The 20839-nt window shown below is 42.2% G+C and overlaps 1 protein-coding gene across 2 annotated transcripts in view; it reads left to right on the top strand.

Annotated features, from left to right (window-relative positions):
- LOC104145335 (uncharacterized protein KIAA1958-like) overlaps window positions 1-20839 on the top strand; it is a 78007-nt gene that overhangs the window by 41398 nt on the left and 15770 nt on the right. The window lies entirely within an intron of this gene.

Genomic DNA, 20839 nt, shown 5'->3' with positions numbered 1-20839 from the left:
AGGGAGCCAGCGCATGGGAGACTATGCAACCGTCTGTTTACCCGCAAGGGGTGTTGAGAAAAGAAAACCGAGCGGTGCGTTCTTCTGATAAGTCAGAAGGAAACAGTCGTAGCGAGGACAGCCCGGAGCAGCGGGGGTCAGGCGTTTGCTTTGCTTTGCACCGTCAGAAGAGTGGTGTTCGAAAGGCAGAGGCGCAGGAGGGCACGGGAGGAGTATCTGGAGAGGAGTTTGCACTGTTGTAAACCCTTACTATACAGTGACCCGTAAGTCAGAGCAGCCTGGGGAGACTGGAGAAAGACAACCCTGAAAGACAACGCTTAAACTTTAACCCTAGAAAAAGATGATTTTTTTCCCTGTTCTTAGTGAAAATTCTTGTGTGAAGTGTCCGTCATGTTTTTCCTGTATATTTCTTCTCCCAGTGCTGCCAAAGCATTGAGAATTGGCGCTGTTATCAAGTGAAGACTATCTTAAAACAGCATACTTCTGTTGAATGATTATCTTGTGCCAGTCCTTCTTCAGGAAAACTCAGTGCTGGCCATAGGCTTTTTGGATGGCGACGGGGTGGCAATCAGTCCAATTCTCTCTGGACCTAACTGCATACAGGGCTAGCTTTGCTCTTTCACGGTCAGTGCCGTCCCAGGGATCAGGTGAGGGCAGAAGGGCTCTCGATGTGCTGCCTTGGTGGTGCAGCCTTGCAGTCTCAGGTCAGACAGAGCAGAGCCAAAAGGAGGAGGAAAATATTTCTGGCTATATGCAGTCCCTGTGGTAGCTACCGCAAACCCAGATGACTAGGACTTTAATAGCCTAGCTGACACTCCAGCCTTGGCACCCTGCAGCCAGGCTGAACATTATTAAATCTAGTAAAGCTATGAATCAGAAAGAGCTTGCAGGTCTGGTTGCCAAATAAAATACTGGGCATAATAAATACCCAACTTTACTGGGTAAAATCCAACAAAGCATTAGAAATTAGAAAAGGTGGTCTTTGTCTTAACTACAGCAAAGCAAATAGCTCTTTGGAAGTCACAGTTCTGCACAGCTGCATCTCTGACATGATATTTCATAGTAGCCCTGTGATGTAAAATCCCCCGTGGAAATTCCCTTACCAAACTCCAGATAATTTAGAGCTGATTGTGCTAGGCGAAATCTGAGAGATATGCAATGCCAAACATCAACTTGTATTGCCCGGTAAACTCTGTGGTTCTTCAGTTTATTGTATTTCATTGCTGTATGTACTAGAGGTGGTTTCCGCTGTCCTGCCTGTGTGACTTGCTCGGTCTCAAGCTTGCAAGCTGGGTTACGCAAATATAAACCTAGGCAAAAACTGGCTGTGTGCAGGTGCGTTACCTTTGAGAGTGTTTGGTTTTCAACAGACTCATTAAGAAAACAAAACCTCTCCAAATTGCTTTTGCCAAGATTTAATTTAAGATAATTTAATTGCCGAGACCTGCAGCGGTCTTATCTTTCAGAGTGCTCTTCTCTGCTCTCAGAAGCCAAACCAGTTATTACTGCTCAGGGTTAAGCCTCTCAAGAGTGGACACAGTGGCCCGTTTTCACGTTTATACAGCTTGCAGAGCAGGGCTGGTCTGAATCCTGTGACTCACCATGAGGGCAAAATGAGTTTGCATCTGTGTGAAACTCACTGTGTAAACCAGCCCTAAAAGCCTCCCAGCACTTCTTGCAAAGACAGTAGTGTTATCTCACTGTGCTGCCCAAATACCAGTTCAGTCAATCATGTTCTCAATTCTTAAATTTCTTGTGCGGTTCTAAATAAGTGTTACACATTTCCTCTTTCAGCCCTGGGATAGGGATGTAGTATGCCGTTAGGTACTATTCCCAGAGGTAGCTGTATTTCAGCAAGGGTGAACTGATCGATACACATGTAAAAATTGATAGTGAAGTCTTTGATTTCAACAGAGCCAGCCCATTTGGGGAAGAAGTGTTGGCATTAGTAAATATTTGAGAAGAGACGCTCATGTTGGCAAGTGAATGCATTAAATTACCTAGTTCTGCACAGCAGATTCTTACAGGTCTGATTAAAAACTTGAGTAGGTTGATTGTTGATGTAGAGTGATTTCATGAGGTTGTCTCTTTACTTAACAAAAAGTGGTTTACTGGGAGTGCTGTGTGATATAGAATTTGATACTGATACTGATTTGATATGGAATGAGAGGAGGAGGTATATCTATCCTATACGAAAATGCTTCTGTTCTGAACACACCGAAACAAGGATGAGTATAATCTTTACTTAAAAGAAGGCAGGAAATAATTTTTACAAAAAAAGTCTATACATTTCGTTAGTTTGTAGACTCAGTTGCAGCGCATTATACTTGACAAACAAACAAAAAATACAGTTGAAAATGAGCATAAAATTTAAATTCTGCCTTGTCACCTAGAGAGTGTTGCTAACTCTAAAATAAGATCTGAAGTTTTGCTCCTGTTGACACTAGAGTTGTCCATGTGTTTCTCTGATCTTTGTAGGACCAGAGTCCTGCAAAGTTGTGAGGAAAGGGTATGATCAAACCAGCAAAGAACTATTATCTTCAGTTTTAAGTTAAGTCACGTATCCTTGCATATGTTTGCCTGACATAGCTGGTAGTTATTGTGCATGGTAATCTGTTAGGTCTTGGAAGTTTGAGCTCCTCCAAGAAATCAAAAATATTTGTATACATTAGCTTAGACCAATTTAAGCCACATTAAAATTTTGGACTAGTTTCTCTTTTAAACAGTTGTTTAACAATTTTTTTTATTAAAATGTGGTAACTGAACGTGTAAGCAGGGACTTTGCAAAGGTATTTTCATGCCTTAAGAATGAAGTGGCACCCCAGTGAAGATTCAACAAGGTTAGACACTGATTTCTGTCAGTTTCAGGTCTCCATTTGAGGGTTGTGGAACATACTGGATGACTTTTTTTAAACTTCATATTTCAGCCCTAATACATTGATATTCATCTATGAATTTACAGATTGTTTTTTATAGCTTTTTAGTGAAGACTCCAAGAATGTAAATAGGTACTATTTAGTCCTTTTTTTCTTGTGGAATAAATGAAGGGACCTACATCTGTGAAGGCAGAGATTTTTATAATGGTGGAGAGCAGGTAATTGGTGCATCTTCTACCTGCCAAGTAGCCTCTAATATGTTTTCCTTTCGCTAATACTTGGTCTATTTTTTATGTCCAAGAACCAACATGGCTAAGGAAGATGACATCACTGAAGGCAGAAAGTGACTAAGAAAAACAAGACTTTAAGCTGCAGTAGATGCAGCCTAGAGGAGTCAGTGTCAGTTGGATGTTTGAACGGAAGAAGTCCATTCTGGGACTGGGAAAAGGATGGTGCTCACTGCATAGGAAGAAACGCTTTGTTCCTCAGGGAGGTGGGGCTATAGTCTAAGCAGAATTGCTGAGGTATTTATAAGGAACATTCACTTTTCTCCTGAAGACTGAGGGTGAAGATGCATTTTGGGTTAACAAAACAGTGCAGCAGCATGTCTCTTTGTCAAACAGATGCTAATCTGACACTGTAAATACAGGGGCAAAGACTTCCATGAGGATACACAAAAAATATTGCAAATCCATAACACAGAATCTGCAGGACCAAAGCGTAGTAAGTGCAGGCACAAAATCAAAAAATTTTCTCATTGCTAAATGAGTCTAAAGGTCTAAAGGTCTAAAGTCTAGTTCTGTCAGAAACCTGGCAAATCATATCCTGCAGGTACCAGCACAATGTCAGCACTGAAATTCATAGCTGCACTTGCTGGGGTGCAGAGTGACGTTCTACATCCTTATGCAGAGTTTGCAAAGGAAATGGATTATTCTCAAACGCCATTGCTTTCTCAGGTGTGTTGCACGGTGTCCCTCTGCCACAGTAATCAAACTGTATCCTGCTACAGTTGTCGAACTGTATCTGCCTGTTGAATGTGTGCCGTGATGGATGATGCCGTGTCCTGTGCTGGGGGCAGTACTTAACCTTGCTGACTCCGACGGATTTCTGATCTCTCAGCTCTTGAGTTCCTCCTCATTCTTTTATTTTCCTTTTGGTGTGTCAGGACCGCAGATCAGTGTGTGACTTATGCAGGAGCCTTGGGTGAAGACCTAGTTTCGGTCCTGCACTCTCATCACCAGGAGGGTGATTGATAGTAGGAATTGCAACCTTTCATGATGGGTATCTATGGTGGATTGACTGTCTTTCTGGTTCTCAGGACTGACATTACTGGCAGTTCTAGTTGTTCATATAATGTCAGCTTCTCTCCTTTCCTCTGTCTGACCTTGGTCATTATAAAGTGTGGTACATCCTGGGGTTGTTTTATATTGGTATAGAGCATTTAAGTGGAATGTTTTTATGTATTTCTCTGCAATCAGAAGAACTAGGACCTTTTTTATGCCCTCTCTCTCGTGTGTAGGTGTGAATCAAATGGGAGCTGAGATCCTTGTATGTATGGGATTTGGACCTTTTAGATGAGCATCAACATGTTACAACATGTAGCGGAGAAAAAAATCCCCCAAACCTCATCGATTGCCAGTGCATATTGGTTTAGCCTACACTCTTAAATCGCTATTACGCCGCAAGCGAAAAAAGTGTGTCAGATAGAACATTGCAAAGAAGTGAAAGAAAAAAAAACAAGGCCTTTTATTAGAGCTATATAAAGCATCAGCCATATGTATGGAAAGGCTAAATTAATCCCTGTTGTAATTCTTCCAAGTCCAGTGGAATTGCGCCAAGGATGAAAGTAACACGAGGCAAACAATCCTGTCAAAGAAAATTACAAAACTTTATATAAGATCTCTAAGAACACTAAAATAATTGCTAATAGATCTCTATATTTATAATTTATATATAAGGATTGATGACTTTCGGCTAGAGGAACTCCTGAAGCCTGCCTCTAGGGACATATATTGTTGCATGTGGCCAAATGAACTGTTTTAGGGGTGAGACAGTCTCTTGTGTTGGAGTAAAGAGTTTGGAGTTCACTGGCAAATCCTTGTGCACCACAATTGATTTCCATTCTCGCTACAGTAGTTAAACTAAAAATGATAAGCGCTGAGCTATATAATTAAAAAATAACATAGCACTTTTTTGTAAGTTGTAAGGCTCTGGCTTATTTAGAAGCAGAAAATTAGATCATTATAGTTTGAATCATCAGAAAAAGGAAGCTAGTGAGTTAATTAACCACCTCCTGCACTGCCATTGTCTTTTGGTCTTGTAGCATGGGTTTGCCTGCCACCCATACTTTTAATTATCTGTTTCCAAAAGTTATTAAATGATGAAACTAATGTTTTTGATCCCTTTATGCTTGAAGATCTGCTTATGCGGCTGGTATTCTTTCATTTTACTGTGTTGTAAGAGATTTACATTTACAAGCAGAACAGTGTCATAAAAGGACAAATCCAGATTGGCAATATGGTCATGTATTTGTTTTTATCATCTGGGTCTAGGGCATAACAAGCAAATTTTAAAAATTGAAACTGTAAAATTAATAGTTCTAAAATGGGAGTATGTTTTATGAAACTGTTCCTACAGGAAGCATTTATCAAGTTATTAATTCTTGCAGGAGAACTCTGAAAAAGACTCAGCAAGTATTATAACATCTGTAGATGTCTGCTGTACCTAAGAAATGTATTTATCACCATTTCAAGATTCCACATGCATTTTCTTTAGTAGAAATTCCCTCTAGGCACAAAAGGCTCATGCCAGGCTCTTTGCAACCCTGAAGACCAGCAGTGGACTTGTCATGTAGAAGAGTCTTCTTGCTGTCCTAAATATTAGGTATTTATCAAACAAAGCAACTATGCATGCAAAAAATTAGGCTGCTGCTTTGCTTGATTTTGGGCTTTGTTTCCCTTATTTACCATGGATCTCCATTCATGATGGGAACATACCATTTTCACATAAGCTGTTTCGTCCCTGGAAAGGTGATGGAACAGCTCATCCTGGAGGTCTTCACTAAGCGTATGAAGGACAAGAAGATGCTCAGGAGTAGTCAGCACAGATTCACTGAAGGGAAATCATGCTTAACCAACCCGAGAGCCTTCTATTTCTATGATGGGATGACTGGCTGGGTAGATGAGGGCAGAGCAGTGGATGTTGTCTCCCTGGACTTCAGCAGGCCTTTGGACACTGTCTCCCATCACGTCCTCCTAGGGAAACTCAGGAAGCGTGGGCTGGATGAGTGGACAGTGAGGTGGATTGAGAACTGGCTGGATGGCAGAGCTCCGAGGGTTGTGGTCAGTGCCACGGAGTCTAGTTGGAGGCCTGTAGCTAGCGGTGTCCCCCAGGGGTCAGTCCTGGGTCCAGCCTTGTTCAATGTATTCATCAGTGACCTGGATGCAGGGACAGAGTGCACCCTCAGCAAGTTTGCTGATGATACTAAACTGGGGGGAGAGGCTGACACACCAGAAAACTGTGCTGCCGTTCAGAGGGACCTGGACAGGCTGGAGAGCTGGGCGGAGAGGAACCTCCTGAAGTTCAACAAAGGCAAGTGCAGGGTCCCGCACCTAGGGAGGAAGAACCCCATGCACCTGGACAGGCTGGGTGGGGGTTGACCTGCTGGAAAGCAGCTCTGCAGAGAAGGACCTGGGAGTGCTGGTGGACAACAAGTTAGGCATGAGGCAGCAATGTGCCTTTGTGGCCAAGAAGGCCAATGGTCTCCTGGGCTGCATCAGGAAGAGTGCTGCCAGCAGGTGGAGGGAGGTGATCCTGCCCCTCTACTCAGCCCTGCAGAGGCCTCCCCTGGAGTACTGTGTCCAGTGCTGGGCTCCCCAGTACAAGAGAGACATGGCACTACTGGAGAGAGTCCAGAAAGGCTGTGAGAGCTGGGCCTGTTCAGCCTGGAGAAGAGAAGACTGAGAGGCGATCTCATCAATGCGTCCAAGTATCTGAAGGGAGGGTGCCAAGCGGATGGGGCCAGACTCTTCTCCGTGGTGCCCAGTGACAGGACGAGAGGCAACGGGCACAAACTGAACCACAGGCAGTTCCATCTGAGCATGAGGAAAAACTTCTTTCCTGTGAGGGTGACAGAGCACTGGAGCAGGTTTCCCAGAGAGGTGGTGGAGTCTTCTTCCCTGGAGATATTCAAAACCCATCTGGATGCGATCCTGTGCAATGTGCTCTGGAAGACCCTGCTTGAGCAGGGGGGTTGGACTAGATGATCTCCAGAGGTCCCTTCCAACCTCAACCGTTCTTTGGTGAGGTTGCTTTGCATTTTTTCAAATGCAAAATTCTGTGAGGTGTCTTTGCGCTTTGGATGAGGCCAATAGTAAGTGTGTCAACTGAAGAACTATTTCATGTATGTATGCAAGGTTTAAGCTTTTAATAGCAGCAGTAAAACCCTGGGGGAAAACTATTTTCACCTGTCTTCACGATGGGAACATGCCGTTTTCTCATAAGCTGTTCTGCAAAGCCAGTACACAGTGACCTTTCAGTTCTTCCATTTTCCTCATAAATTAATTATTTCCCTCTTAGTGAGCTTGTTCTGTGTTGTTGTCTACATTTTGTGCTTGCAGTGAAGCTAGAACCTCCTTTAATATGAAATGGACCAGTAAAAATTTCTGAGTGTATTTTCTGTCCATCTAAGCAAGGTAATGATTCTGAATACAGAAGTTATTGTTTGAATTTTTACAGGGTTTAAAAAAAGAGAACAGAAGCATGGTGACAGATATTTTATCATGGCTGGCACAGCACAGAGCAGTGCTTGCTGAAAAGATCCCGATCCTGGAAGCACTGAAACAGCTTTTTTCAATAAAAGATGCTTAAGTGAAGCGTGTATTTATGCTGGTTGCTGAAAGTGTTGAACCAGGCTATTAAATTGGAGCCTCAAGAGAGAAACTGAGAAACCTTTTTTCCTTAATGATTCTTTCTTACTGGAGCACTTCACAAACTGTTCACATGAAAACTTCTGCTGGTTATTCTGCCTAGCTTGAAAGGGGTCAGTGGCCTCTTTGGAAAACATGGGCAGAGTTATATTTTCCTTTCCCAAATGAAACAGTTAGCACTTGTCTGGAACCAAGCTAGGGTGCTCTGCAAAGAGGCCATCTGCTGCTTACCACACAAACATTGTGTACACGCTGCAATTCCCAGGCCTAGGCTGCCACCAAATCCTGTCCTTGGTAGGAGCCAGGAATGGGGAACTGCTGCTTCCTACATGCATGTCCTACGAAAAATGGTGCTGCTGGTGCTGCAGACCTTGCTGAGTTTGTCTTTGGCATCTATGCTCACCCTCATGCTTATACCGAAGTATCTACAGCTCCTTGCTACTGTGGGAAAGAAATGTGCATTTCAAGAGTGTACAAGCTCCATATTCAGGTCTACCAAGGACCAAGGAGTCTACCAGAGAAATAAGAATTGGACATTTCAAACGATTAAAGCCAATTAGAAAATTGAGCAGTGAGTTACAAACCCCACAAAGGAGCAGTCCAGGCTAAAAATCCAGCATTTTTCTGTTTTTTAATATGTGTGGGCTAAGATGGTGTATGCAACTGTATAGACATTTGGCATTATATGTAGGTATTATACCACGAAGTTATGAACCGTATAGGCTGAGCCAGAACCCTTGCACCCCCCCACACGCACACACAGATGGTTAGTTCCTTTGTTTTAACCACAAAGTGGCCTCTTTAAGTGAGTCTAGGGCATCTTCTCAGGTGTGTTAGATACACAGCCTTTACACAGCCACTTTCTATTGTCATTTTTCGGGCTTCTTTCTCTGTCCATAGCAGTAGCAGAACGCATTTTTTGGTGTGAAGTGGTTGGTTGTTAATGCTCCTCTCCCACAGCAGAATCTGACATTTATTTAAAACATTTGGTCCAAAGGAGTAGTTTCAGGATGCAGACTAATGCCATGCAGTAAGTACTCTTTTAGTAGACGATAGTCTCCCCTGCAAGCCTGACACTTTTTTTGAAGTAAGGGATTCTGTTGCACAACCAAATTCATCTCAGAGCTATGTAGCTGTTACAGGTGCATGTGCTACAATTATACCAAATTTCCCTAATATTACGTGGAATTTCCACAGGAGAAGACATTAGCTTTGAAAATATATCTTGAAACATTTGAAGTGGTTTTTTAGTTGACATCTCCAAAACATCATGTCTGAGAGTCCCCCCCACCAAAAGACAACTACATTATATTTTGTTACTTTTTTATTTCATCTGTTTATTGACAGCTGTACACAGGTGGTTCAAATGCAGTATATAAAATGACTGTAATACCCTTGATAAATTAATTGCAGTTTTCCAGCGAGGCAGTTCTAGCATATCTCTTGGCCTACATGCAGAAATTAGCATCTCACTACCCATTAGCTTTATCACTTTTTGTTAGATGGTAATGAATTTTAAACTTGCTATTTGGTGAGTGTACATGTATCTAATTTTCTGCAGTGGGTCACAAACTCATTTAAAAGTACTTTTGTGCTATCTAACTTTGTTTAGAAGGAGGATTAATAATAGTGATCCCAGTATTTCCATACAACTTGCAGAGAGGACCATTTATGTTTAGTATGAGAATGATTAACATAAAGCTGTAGGGAATCAAACTGAATAATAGAGATGGCATATGCAAAGTGCTGTCCTGGGTGTACATGCTTTATGTGAATTCAGTCTAGTTTATGCTGGTGACATTTCAGATCCTGGAATAGCACAGGGATGGTAGAGCACAAGAGATGGTTTAAGCCACTGTGCCCAGTGTCTACCATCACATATTTTCCCTGCAAAATAGGCTATGAGCCTATCAAGAGGTATGCACTTTATATTACAATAATAGGGTTGTATTCTCTTTCACAGAAAAACATATGGTGAATGATAGAGCACAGACATAATGACTGCTGAGAAGTGAGCTTAAACCCCTGGGTGACGCATCCTCCCACAGTGGAGCCAGTCTATCTTTTGGGAGCAGAAAAGCAGGATTTCCAAAAGGGCACTTCTTTCAAGCAGTCTTTGCAAGATGTTAGAGAGCAAAGGCTGATGTCCAGTCTGTTCAAAAATATTTTGAGTTTCAGGCTGAGAACGCAACTCCTCTTGCAGAACCCATCTCACAACATATGTACGTTAAACATGAGGTGCCTTGAGGCAGTGGCTACAGTTCATGGCCCCTTCTGGCTCCCACCTCTATACTGATTACCTAGCAGTGATTTTGGGGGTAGTGGGCAGCTGCTCTGTTTGTTTGTCCCTAAACTTGGCTCTGCTGATAGGTTTGTTCCTAAACTTGGCTCTGCTGATAGGTGCTACCTTTGTCAGAGAGTGCCCTGGACTGTAGATTAAAGGATTCGTGTTATGTGCTTAATTATACATAGGCCATTAAGTGCATTGGCTACATTTTTCATCTGACATGTACCTATGACTCCCATTAACATTAATTACAGTAAGAGCACACACACTGAGAGAAATGCTGTATGTGAACCTGTTAATTAAACTCAGGGTATAGTTAGACTGGCAGTGACATTGTGTCCTCTTGCTACTTTTCATTAACTAGGTCTGCATCATCGATGAAAACATCACTTGAAACCGTAGAACCATGGAGTAACACTTAATCTCTGGGTTGCTAATTTGTGCTTGAGGAGGGGGGAAGCTGGCCTTCTGTTTTGTTCAGAGATGCAAAAATTCGGTTCTGAGCTGTTCTGAACCAGGTCACATCACTCCAATGGGCTGTATTGCTGGGCGTTTCGAGCAGGACATAACCGTGCTCAAAGATCCAGCCTGTGACAGATATGGAAGGACCTGCTTCTCTGTGATCTCTGAATAGTTTGTTTCATTCTGCTGATTAATTGCACCCCTCTCCTGCACATATTTGCCTAACTGCTGCCTTAGTACTGTAACGGGTTAGGACAGCTGTAGGAATGACCCACAGAAGCCTGGATATTTTTTCCTTGCAAATTAATTTCACTCTACCTACCACTAGGAGCACTCTTCCTCTGAGCGTGAAAGGCTCTGTCCTTCAGCAATGTGGGTGTGCCAGGTTAGGGGATTTTTTTTCTGTCATTTGCTCTTAAGAAATGTAAAAAAAAAAACATATGGTGCTCATCCTGCTAATTGTTTGGCACTTGCCCACTGTACTGACTACACCTCCAAGAAAACAAATTAAGAGCCAGGAAAATTATTCAGCATTCCTGTATGCTTTGCTTTTTGCTCATTGATTTCCATTTCTTTTTTCTCTCTGTAGAAAGAGTAAACTTTCTGTCTCTCTTTCCTCCCTCCTGATTTCAGATAGCCCTCAGAAATCTTCCAGTTTAACAAATAGCCTGTCCCATTTACCATTCACTTGCGAAGTTGTTAAATACATCTGATTTATTATAAATTAAGCTAGTACTAACAAAATAGTTATAAATGAATACATCTATAATTACACCCATAAAACTATTGCCTATATCACCTCTTGCAAGAATTAGTTCATGTCATTTTTGGTATGCATTCATTCAGTAGCAGGGGAACTGATTGCTCATATAATATCCAGAAGAACAAATAATTTTTATGGAAATAACAATACAAACCAGGCAGGAAGTTTTTGACACTACAATAACAGGAGAGAGATAATAACAGTAGACTCTGTGTGTGTGTGTGTGTGTGTGTGTGTGTGTGTGTGTACATAGCTGGAAAAAGCTTGAAAGTCCTCAATCTAGTTAAAGAGATTTTTTTCAAATAGAGCTGCAATATGCAGCTAAATATCTGTTCACTTAGACTATAATACAGTAAGTTTAAGCATGCATTCAAGGACCGAGAAACCAAGCATGAGCAGCAGACAAATGAACTCTGATTTCTGGCAAATATGTGCTCTTTATCTCTTGATCTCCTCTCAGTGCAGAATTTCCAGCTGTTCCCATGCCTTCTGGGACTCCTTGCACTAGCAAACGCCTGGATGTGTGGTGGCTAGTCTGGAGCAAAGCGTGCGTGTTTTGGCCAGTGAAGGTGTGCGTGGCAGCTGCCGAGCAGAGGAACTAATGCCTGAGGTCCGTGGTCCTTCCTTCAATTGGGATGCATTCACGTCTCTGTCCTCTGCCCAGTGGTTTACTCTCCATCAAACTCGTAGGAACAGTATGTCTTTGAACTTCTGCCCCTTCCAAATATGACGAGAGTTGTATTTGCAAAGGATGAAGTGAAGTTCAAATGCTTTGTTTCTTTTTGGAGTGTGAGGAGAGGCACGGACTGTCAGACTGTCAGCACAGGCTCAAGACAGAAAAACAGGCTGAAAAATGCACCTTAGAAACTGTTTTAAGTGTAGCACTGGACTTTCTCTTGGAAATCTTTTACCAAGCTGGTCCTTAAATTTTGTCCTCTGACCAAGATGAAGGAGATATATGCATTAAAAATGTGCATTGAAACGAGTTAGGCAATGTTATAAATTGTGAGCTCCTTATGGAGTTCCTGTCCTGCATAGCTTGCTTCATTCATACTGGAAAATATACAGTGAAGAAAGGAAAGGCAAATTGGTCAAGTTGGGCAAAACCACCCGACAGAATTTCAAAAGTAAAGCTGAAAACCCTGTAAGAAGGCAGTCTGAGTTCTATTGCTTTTTGAAATCAAAGGTGACGGTGGGAGAAAAGGTATTGAAGTGCAGTTCTTCAGGAGGCATATGCTGTGTCCTGTGTTATCAAGAGTCAATGGCAATAGCTGCCTACGCATGTTACCTATTACACCTGCAGTAGATAGTTCAGATGGAACAGAAAAGGGTACCTTTTGATTCATTAGCAATGGCAAGCTAATAAAATAGAGGGAGAAGTGTCTGCAGCCTCTAATAAGCACTGTATCAATCGAGTGCTGTCAGCCTTTGTACAAAGCTCCACAGCATGATTTGTTATATTAATTACAGTCATGAGGGCCTCATGTGCCTAAGCCTGAAACTGCAGTCATATTCTAAACTTGATTTAAGAATACGCTTTGGCCAAGACTAAAGTGCAGCCTATTATGATTAATGTAATGACATATTTATTACATACACCTTTCCTTTTTTTTCTTTCTGTGCTTGGTGCCCCAGTTAGACAGCCTCATTCTGGAAGAGCGGTACGCAATTAGATTTCAGATGACGAGGATCCTCATCTGTTTTTTTATCTTTCTCTTTAGCGTTGTTCTTATTTTTACATCCCTTTGTTCTGATTTTCTAATCTCTCCTCTTCCTCTTTATTCTCCGCCCATATTTTCCAACTGTACTTCTCTGTTGCTGTCTGAAGTGAATCACAAGCAGGCACACTCTGTAGCCTCACTCATTCCTTTGAGACCTTTTGCACTGCTTTCTCTACTGTGCTTATTAACATTAGATATTTAAGCTCCCAAGTGCAATGACATTAAAACGATTAGAAGGCCATAGTCAAGAACATGATAAACCTCTGGTGACACTGGGTCATGTGTAAAGACTAATCTGTAAGGGAAGATATATTTGAGTCCTGTTTCCTATTCATCTTCCACAGGGCTTGCAACTGCAGGCAGGCACTAGGAAGTGATAGGGCATATTATTCAGCTGGTTTGGCCCATAGCAATACAGGGGCTCAGGGGAAGTGTCTTCAGTAACTATGACTCTACTCGGTGTAAGCATGCTACTCTAATGACTGCACAAACAGGCATGGAGTTAGGATTCCTTTTTCACGTTATTTCTGGTACAAAAACTAATCCTAGAAAGAAACTTATTTGCCCCAGAGATTTCCCAGTGTAAGCAGCAGTACGACGCTGTTGTACAGGATCTGTAATGAGTAGAAACATCTCAGGTTAGAGGTTGCTGTGGCACAAAATTTCACTGGGCCAAATATTCTAGAATGCCACATAAATTGGTGCCTGTGGTTTTGTGCTCCTTAGATTGCTAGCTGAGCAATTCACATTTGCAAGATCTATTTACACATGTAAATCTGACTTTACAAGTATGAACTTTTCAAGGTGAAAACCTTATGGAAAATGTGACTCTTGCTTTTTCGTACAGGAAAGGGGTTTTTGCCACGAGAATTTGTATTTTTTCCGTAGCACCTGATTAATTTTTATAAAATGAATTCAATTCAACACAGGAGTTGGTTCTCCGAAGATCAATTTTTAATCTTCTCATTTAGAATTCTTGCTTCATGTTTTTCTCTTAGCAACTTTTTGAGTCTAGTCATCTTACACACATGCTTCTTACTCAATCATGCCCCACTTCTGCCATATAAACCTGTAATAACTTAAATCCAGTTGATTTCTACATTTTGTAAGCACGTGCAGGGACCCCAAATCAGGAAGCACTATATGCTTGTTGAATTGGGGACTATTTGAGAAAAAAACAGGCATTCTGCTGAGATTCTGTGTGCAACACTTCTTCTGGACTGGCACCAAGAAAGCCGAGTCCTCTTGGAAAATTAACGCTTCACTTCTGCATCATCCAGCTTCCAGTTCTCAGGGTAAGTTAGACATACTCCTTTGCTTCCTTCTGCCACAGGTCATGCAGTAAATAACATGCTTTGATATAGGGAACATTTCACTGTGGTTCTAAAAAATCTCTGTTAAAAAGGAAATATATTTTCCACGGTTAAATATTTAACATGAAGAAAAATTATGAAAAAAAGTGACTCACCTTTAGCCTGAAATTGAAATCAGTACTTTGAACTCTGTCAAGGTAGCCATAAACTGCAGTTTTGTTTGGAAACTATTAAAAGATTGTACTGCTGAATACAAACATACATGCTCAATATAAAGCATACCGCACATTATTCAGCTGGTATATATTTATATTTGCTTCACAGTGCTGGTAGCATTTTGACACTTGCCACTTCCAACAGCACTCAAATTTCACCAATTTGACTGAAGTTTTAAGCTTGTACTCCGAAAGAGGAGGAATCATATGTCAGAAGTGAATGTGTTTGAAGAAAGAGCAGTCAGTTATTTTGAAAGGAAAGGGGTTTCACATTTTTGGAAGTTTGATAGTGTTTTTAGGTTTGCAGTCAAGAAAACTCCAAGCATGCTTCATTTTATAAACCCTGCAGATCTACAAAGAATTGGTTCCCTGTATCCAAAGAATTTTTTTTTTGAAAGCAGGTAGTAGCTAGAATATAAATAACAGAGGGGTCAGGCAGGACAGGTAAACCTGAGGCTGCATCCATTCCGAGTGATAAACATGCACCTGGGCAGCAGTAGTGGCAGGCAGGCTCTAGTTCAGCTCCGAACCACAAGTATATGTTGCCTGGACATCACCTTAGTACCAGACCGTGGTATCTCTAGTGCCCTTGCAAAAGATCTTCTACTTCTGCTGCTCTCCACGCTGTGCCTTGGGGAGCAGCTGTAGTTTCCTGCTGTGGAAGCAGTGCACGGTGTTGGGCAGTCCTGGCAGGTGGAAGTTCTATATTTGTTCATGCTAAATGGAGGCTGGGAACGGACGTTAACTGGAGCACTCCTGATTTATGCTGTTCATTAATCGTTGCTGTTATCTACTGTGAAAAAAGATGGATCTAGTCAATAGGAGAACTTAAATTCTTAATCCCTTGTAGATCCTGTATCCAAATTTTCTGGCATTTGAGAGTGATGTAGTGTCCTAATTAAAATTCCTGGGAATCTTACTGTTGACTCTGCCTACAGTCTGATGACTGTTGTGGTAAGAAAGCAGGGAAAATGAGAGCAAACTGAAAACCAGCACTAGGGTCTGAGTGAGCATCAGTTTACCGGGACGTTCTGTATCTTGCAAAAATGTACACATGACTAAGGTTTATTTCAGTGACTCTTTTTAATTTCTCATTTCAGATTATAAATATTGCCATGCTCATTTACTTGGTATCTGCATTCTTTTTTCTGTGTGGAAATTCAAATGCTTCCTAATTTTAGAATCATAACATTTTTCACTGATAATTTTGCTGGAGGATGTTAATTGAATAGAAGTACAGTTTGTTTTGTCCAGAAAATGCAACGTCTTTTACAAAGAAAGTACAGTTTTTTCATGCTAATGTCAACATCTGCAGAAAATGTTAAACAAGTGTAGTGGAAAAGTGCAGCGTAAAAGAGAATATTAATTGTTACATAGAATTTTGTAGCAACATCAGATGTGTACAGTAGCAATATCTTTTACTTTAGTAATCTTTTAGCAAGTTAATCCTTTGATCCCACAGAGCTCAGAAGCTGTTAGATGTCAAACTTGATAAAAGTCTCCAGGCAATCACAGGACTTTTTGCACTGTTTGGCTCTGACTCACCAAGCCTAAAGTCAAATAAGTATCATATGCTATGGCACAGGAACTGCAGTTTGTTTGGTCTTAATAATTTCTAAAGAAATTATTATTGCTTCGTATGGAATAACTGCATTAAAACATGTATTTTTGAAAGCCCTTCACTACTGTGGTGTGTGGGAGTTGTCCAAGAAATTCTGTCCTTACGAGATAGAAAATATGCCAGAAATATTCTTGAAGTGCTTAGTAAAGGCCCTGAGTAAAGTAAAGGCTCTGTTAATCTCAGAGTGGTTCTGTGAAGGCTCAGGCACGCTTGTGCCAAAGCGACCTCTTGCTTTTACCCTCACCCTTTCTTTTCAGTAATGAGAAGGGAGAATGAATTTCAAATGGTTATTTCTGTGACAGAACAAAAAGCCAGCTGACAATCTTCTGATTTTTTGGTATTCAGAAAGACCACTGATGTTCTGGGGCTGGCTTTGCCTGTGCGCTGGCCATGAGCAAACACATGCACGTGGTAGTACAACAGTGGCCTGCAGCCATGCCTAGCAGGTGAGCCATACGCTGCTCCTGGGAGTGTGCATTTATCAGATCGTCCCCTAGCCTTTCCCCAGCGGGTGACCTGGCGTGTGCAGTGCTTACACATGGCAAGGCCGCTGCTGCCCATCACGCCATGGTGCTGACTTGAGAACGTCATTTGCAGCTACCTTCTTGCATTTGGAGGGGAGAGAAGAAAGGAAAGGCAGGAGCAGGCTGTGGATTCCATTAATCATCTTGGTGCGTAGGGCCATGGCCCATAGGTTGGATACCGCTGCTTTTCAATAATTGTAGTTAGGAGCTTACCTGCAGAGTGCTGGGAGAAGAGCACTTAGCTCCAGCTAGGAGATATGTGACATCTTGTGCAAGGTTGACATGGTTTTTCTCACTCGAATGCAAGCATTTTGGGGACAGCAAGTCTGGTGCAGAAACACTTTTCTAATGAGACCAAAAATCAGGCAGAGAAGACTTTGGTGATATGATTACCATCCAAAAAAACCATGTTACATGTAAAACTGTATTTCTTCTGAGATCTCACTGCCTACCTTAAACAGAGTTTGACACTGCTCAGGTTCATGACTCCCCCTAATGCTGCATATCCTCTCTGAACATTAACAGTCTGCATCTGTCTGAAATGAAAACCATAAGCAAGTACCTTTCCTTCTGCCACACACAGTTACAGAGTAGTGTATATCACCTTCAGTGAGAACTGATTATTCTGAGTATGTATGCGAGTTGAAATAAAAACAGCCTGGAGTTTTATAACTCAGCTGATAATGGTAAGTCTTGGCTGCATGAAGATCAGATTATGAAAAGATCAAAACACAGCTATTGCTCTATGGGAAGGATCATCTGATGGCTGTGGACTAGCCTGGGACATTCTGCTCCCACTGGGCTGTCTTTGTAATCCCTACCAAGTCACTTTTCTCTTTGGCTATGTTTAAATCGGGGAACTCAGGCACTTTTTCAAGCTCTTGGCTGGGAATTTGCCCCCAATTCCATAATAAGGTGGGACTCACTTCCTCACTCACCAGCTTTCTCTGAAACAATCTAGTTTTCTTGGAAATAAAACGCCAGTGAGGGACCAGGCAGGGATTACAACTCCTCTGGCCAGGTTCTTGGTTTCATGATGTGGGGGGCAGGACTTCAGGGGTTTAATTAATCTGCTTCTGCTCCTGGTCTGTAAAACAGAGGTAACAGCACTACCTACTCCAAAGACAGTGTTATTACAAGAAAATAGCATTAAGCCTGGCATGATTTTTGGTTGGTAGTTTCAGTCTATTTCACTAAGACAAATTAGACCATAGCATGAGAGTATCATTCTGCCCTCGTGGCTAGCAACAGACTTCTGGGGAAGACTATAAGAAAAGTGCAAGCATATATGACACTTCCCTTCTCTCCCATCCTCTCATCCAGCATACTGCAGCTCAGAGCCTTCCTGATTCAGAGATATTGTCTTGTATTGAGGTGCCCTTAGTGATTTTTCTTCTGTTCTTTTACTCTTTGTAAGACTGTGTCAGTCTCTGAATCTGTGCACACTGAAGAGCTGATGCTACTGTGAGCCCACAGTGCAAACAGGTCTATGCTTGCAGTGGCCAGGGAATTGATGTAGATACCCAGCTGTGTTTTCCCAGGTTACCAGCAGGACCATGGGAGAAAAAGTGAAAGGGCAAGCCCTGGTCAGAAGAACTTTTGCTCTCTGCTCCACAAGATGCAGCAAGGTGAGACCAAGCAAACATCTGGGAACTGTTACATTGGAAACACTCCTGTATCAAGACAAGACCCTTCGCTTTCATTACCCAGACCTAGGGATGAAGTCCTGTACCTCAGCAGTTTTCCCAGCTTCTCAGATCCTCATCATAATATAAATATTTTCAAAAATGTATTGTAATGACATCTAAGATCCTTCTTAGTCTTGAGTTCTCAATGACTGAATTATCTTTCATTTAGCCTTTCTTTATTCCTCAATCTAGGTAGATTTGTCAGGAACAAAATGACATTACAGCAGTCTAATCTTCTGTGACAAGATAGCAAGGCCATGTGGATAGAACAGAAGCAATCAGTGCCAAATATGCAGACCGTGGTAAGATCTCTGATGCTGCTCCATGTTATTTCCTGCAGGCAAAGTAGAGAGGTATAGAGTAGCTGGGTTTATTGCAAGAATTTTACAAGGCCCATTTGCAGACTGCATCCGAAGAATAATGTTTGAGGTCTCCTTGTCCTATCAAAGGCTGCATGGAAAGGAGGCAATGTTGGGCCAGTCTTGGGCAGTAGTCTCATTAATGATCCAAATGGTACACTGGAGAAGAAGTTTATGAAATTAGCAGAAGATACACAGTTTGGATATACTAAAAGGGTGTTTGGGTACAATTTTTGTTCCCTTGCTACTTGGAGATGGTAAGATGACCTCTTTCAGCACTATGACTTCTACTTGGTTAAATGAAGAAGTAAGATGTTATTGAAATGACAAGTGATGTCTCCTTCCTAAGCTATCCTAGGCTATAAAAAGCTGTCTTAGCTAAGAAAGGCTGAGCTGCATGATCTGCTTTTGCTGCAGACAAACAGCATGCACAGATAATTACAGTGGCCCAGCTGATATGTGATAACTTAGTCTTCAGTGGTCTCTGACTCTGTCCATTGGGTCTCATTGCATCACTGCAGTACTCCCATGCTATCAGATATTCATGTTATTGGAGTACTCTCATAGAAAGAGTATTTCAGTAGAAGTTCAGGCTGGATTCTCAGTCCAAACGGATAGAACTGCTAATGTGGCTGACAGAAAATGTGACCCGTTATCTTTAACATTTCTCATCTATCTTGTAGAGTAACGCACCAGACCACTGCAGGATTACAGTTTTGCTGGGGTACTGATTTGTTCATGTAACTTCAAAGGGTCTTTCATTCACTATGGATTTTATAACTGTTAGCTGCAGATGGCAATTCCCTTTGCAGATTAAGAAAAGATGCCATAACATAAATGACTGACTGGGTGTCACTGCTGTGTTGTGACAGGCCATTTTCTAGGAAATAACGATTGATGACATGTTTAAAACCAAGCCAGTATATGTGCTGTTTATACAGAAGAAGTATTTAAAATGCTGGCTGTCAGTCAAAGTGCTGATTACTTACACAGTGCTATAATAAGTGACGGTGGGTGCAATGAAAAAGGTACTGGAGTAAATTGTCTGAGCTTCAAACAGCTTTGGCTTGTTATTTCCAGCCTTAATCTAGCCATAATAAAATGATCTAGCCTATGCATGACCTTGAGCAGGAGATTTGACTTACGGCTGCTAGAAGCTCGTTGATATTGCCATCAATATTATGGTTAGTTTTTGAAACAGACAAGTTACATTTCCTTTGTACCCTCAAAGCAAACCTCAGTGCTCTGTGGTGGCATGTTTCAAGGCTGCAGAAGCCTTTAGAGGCTTTGGCTGCTGGCTTCCTGGTCTCTATGCTTCGCAGAGGGGATGAGGACCTGCTCGGCAGGCTTCACTGAGTGCTCTGGCTGCAGCAGGTGCCTCGCAGTGAGGACACAGGAACCGCTTTTGTGAACCCAAGCTCAGCCCTGTTTCTGGCCTGCTGGCACGGCCTGGGCAAGTCACTGTGAGTGCCTCTGTCTCTGCAGCTGTAGGATGGAGGTGATGAGAGCAGCTCTCTTCAGGCCTGGATGCAGCCACTGTGTAGATGGGTGGAAGGGGAGGCTGCCCTTGTAGTGTGTGGTGTATGGCTAACACCACACACTACAGGTGTGCCCAGAAACGTGTGCACACACACACGAAATGTCAAAAACAGGCTAGGGCAGGAGACATGGACACCTCCTTGCTTCCCTGTCAGCAGACTGGATTGGGTTTTCTGTCAAGCCTTTACAAGGCTGAATGCTTTCCTGTCAGTGAGATGCTCTGATGCTACACTGATATGTTAGATGTGCCCATTGGACGTGGAGTATTTGCCAGGAGGGCAGAACCTCTTGCAGGCTCACTGAACGGAAAGGCAGCCATCCTCATTTCTCTACCTCTTGCCAGCACTTACCATGCAGATGTCTTGTAGCTTCCAGCCTTCCTGAGAATTTTGCATAGCCCTCCAAACACATGGGAATATGGGTGTAGAGAGTGCATGAGTGTGGCCGGGGGGAGCCAATGTCTGAGCACCACTGCAAAGTCTGGATGTGCTATGTGGCCTGATATGAGCTTGGCCTGACTAACAGAAGGCGTAGGAAGTTCAC

This window comes from Struthio camelus, chromosome Z (assembly GCF_040807025.1).
Source record: "Struthio camelus isolate bStrCam1 chromosome Z, bStrCam1.hap1, whole genome shotgun sequence".
NCBI classification, from domain to species: Eukaryota; Metazoa; Chordata; class Aves; order Struthioniformes; family Struthionidae; genus Struthio; species Struthio camelus.
Note: the sequence above shows the minus strand (reverse complement) of the source record. Positions and strands in the feature narration are given on the sequence as shown.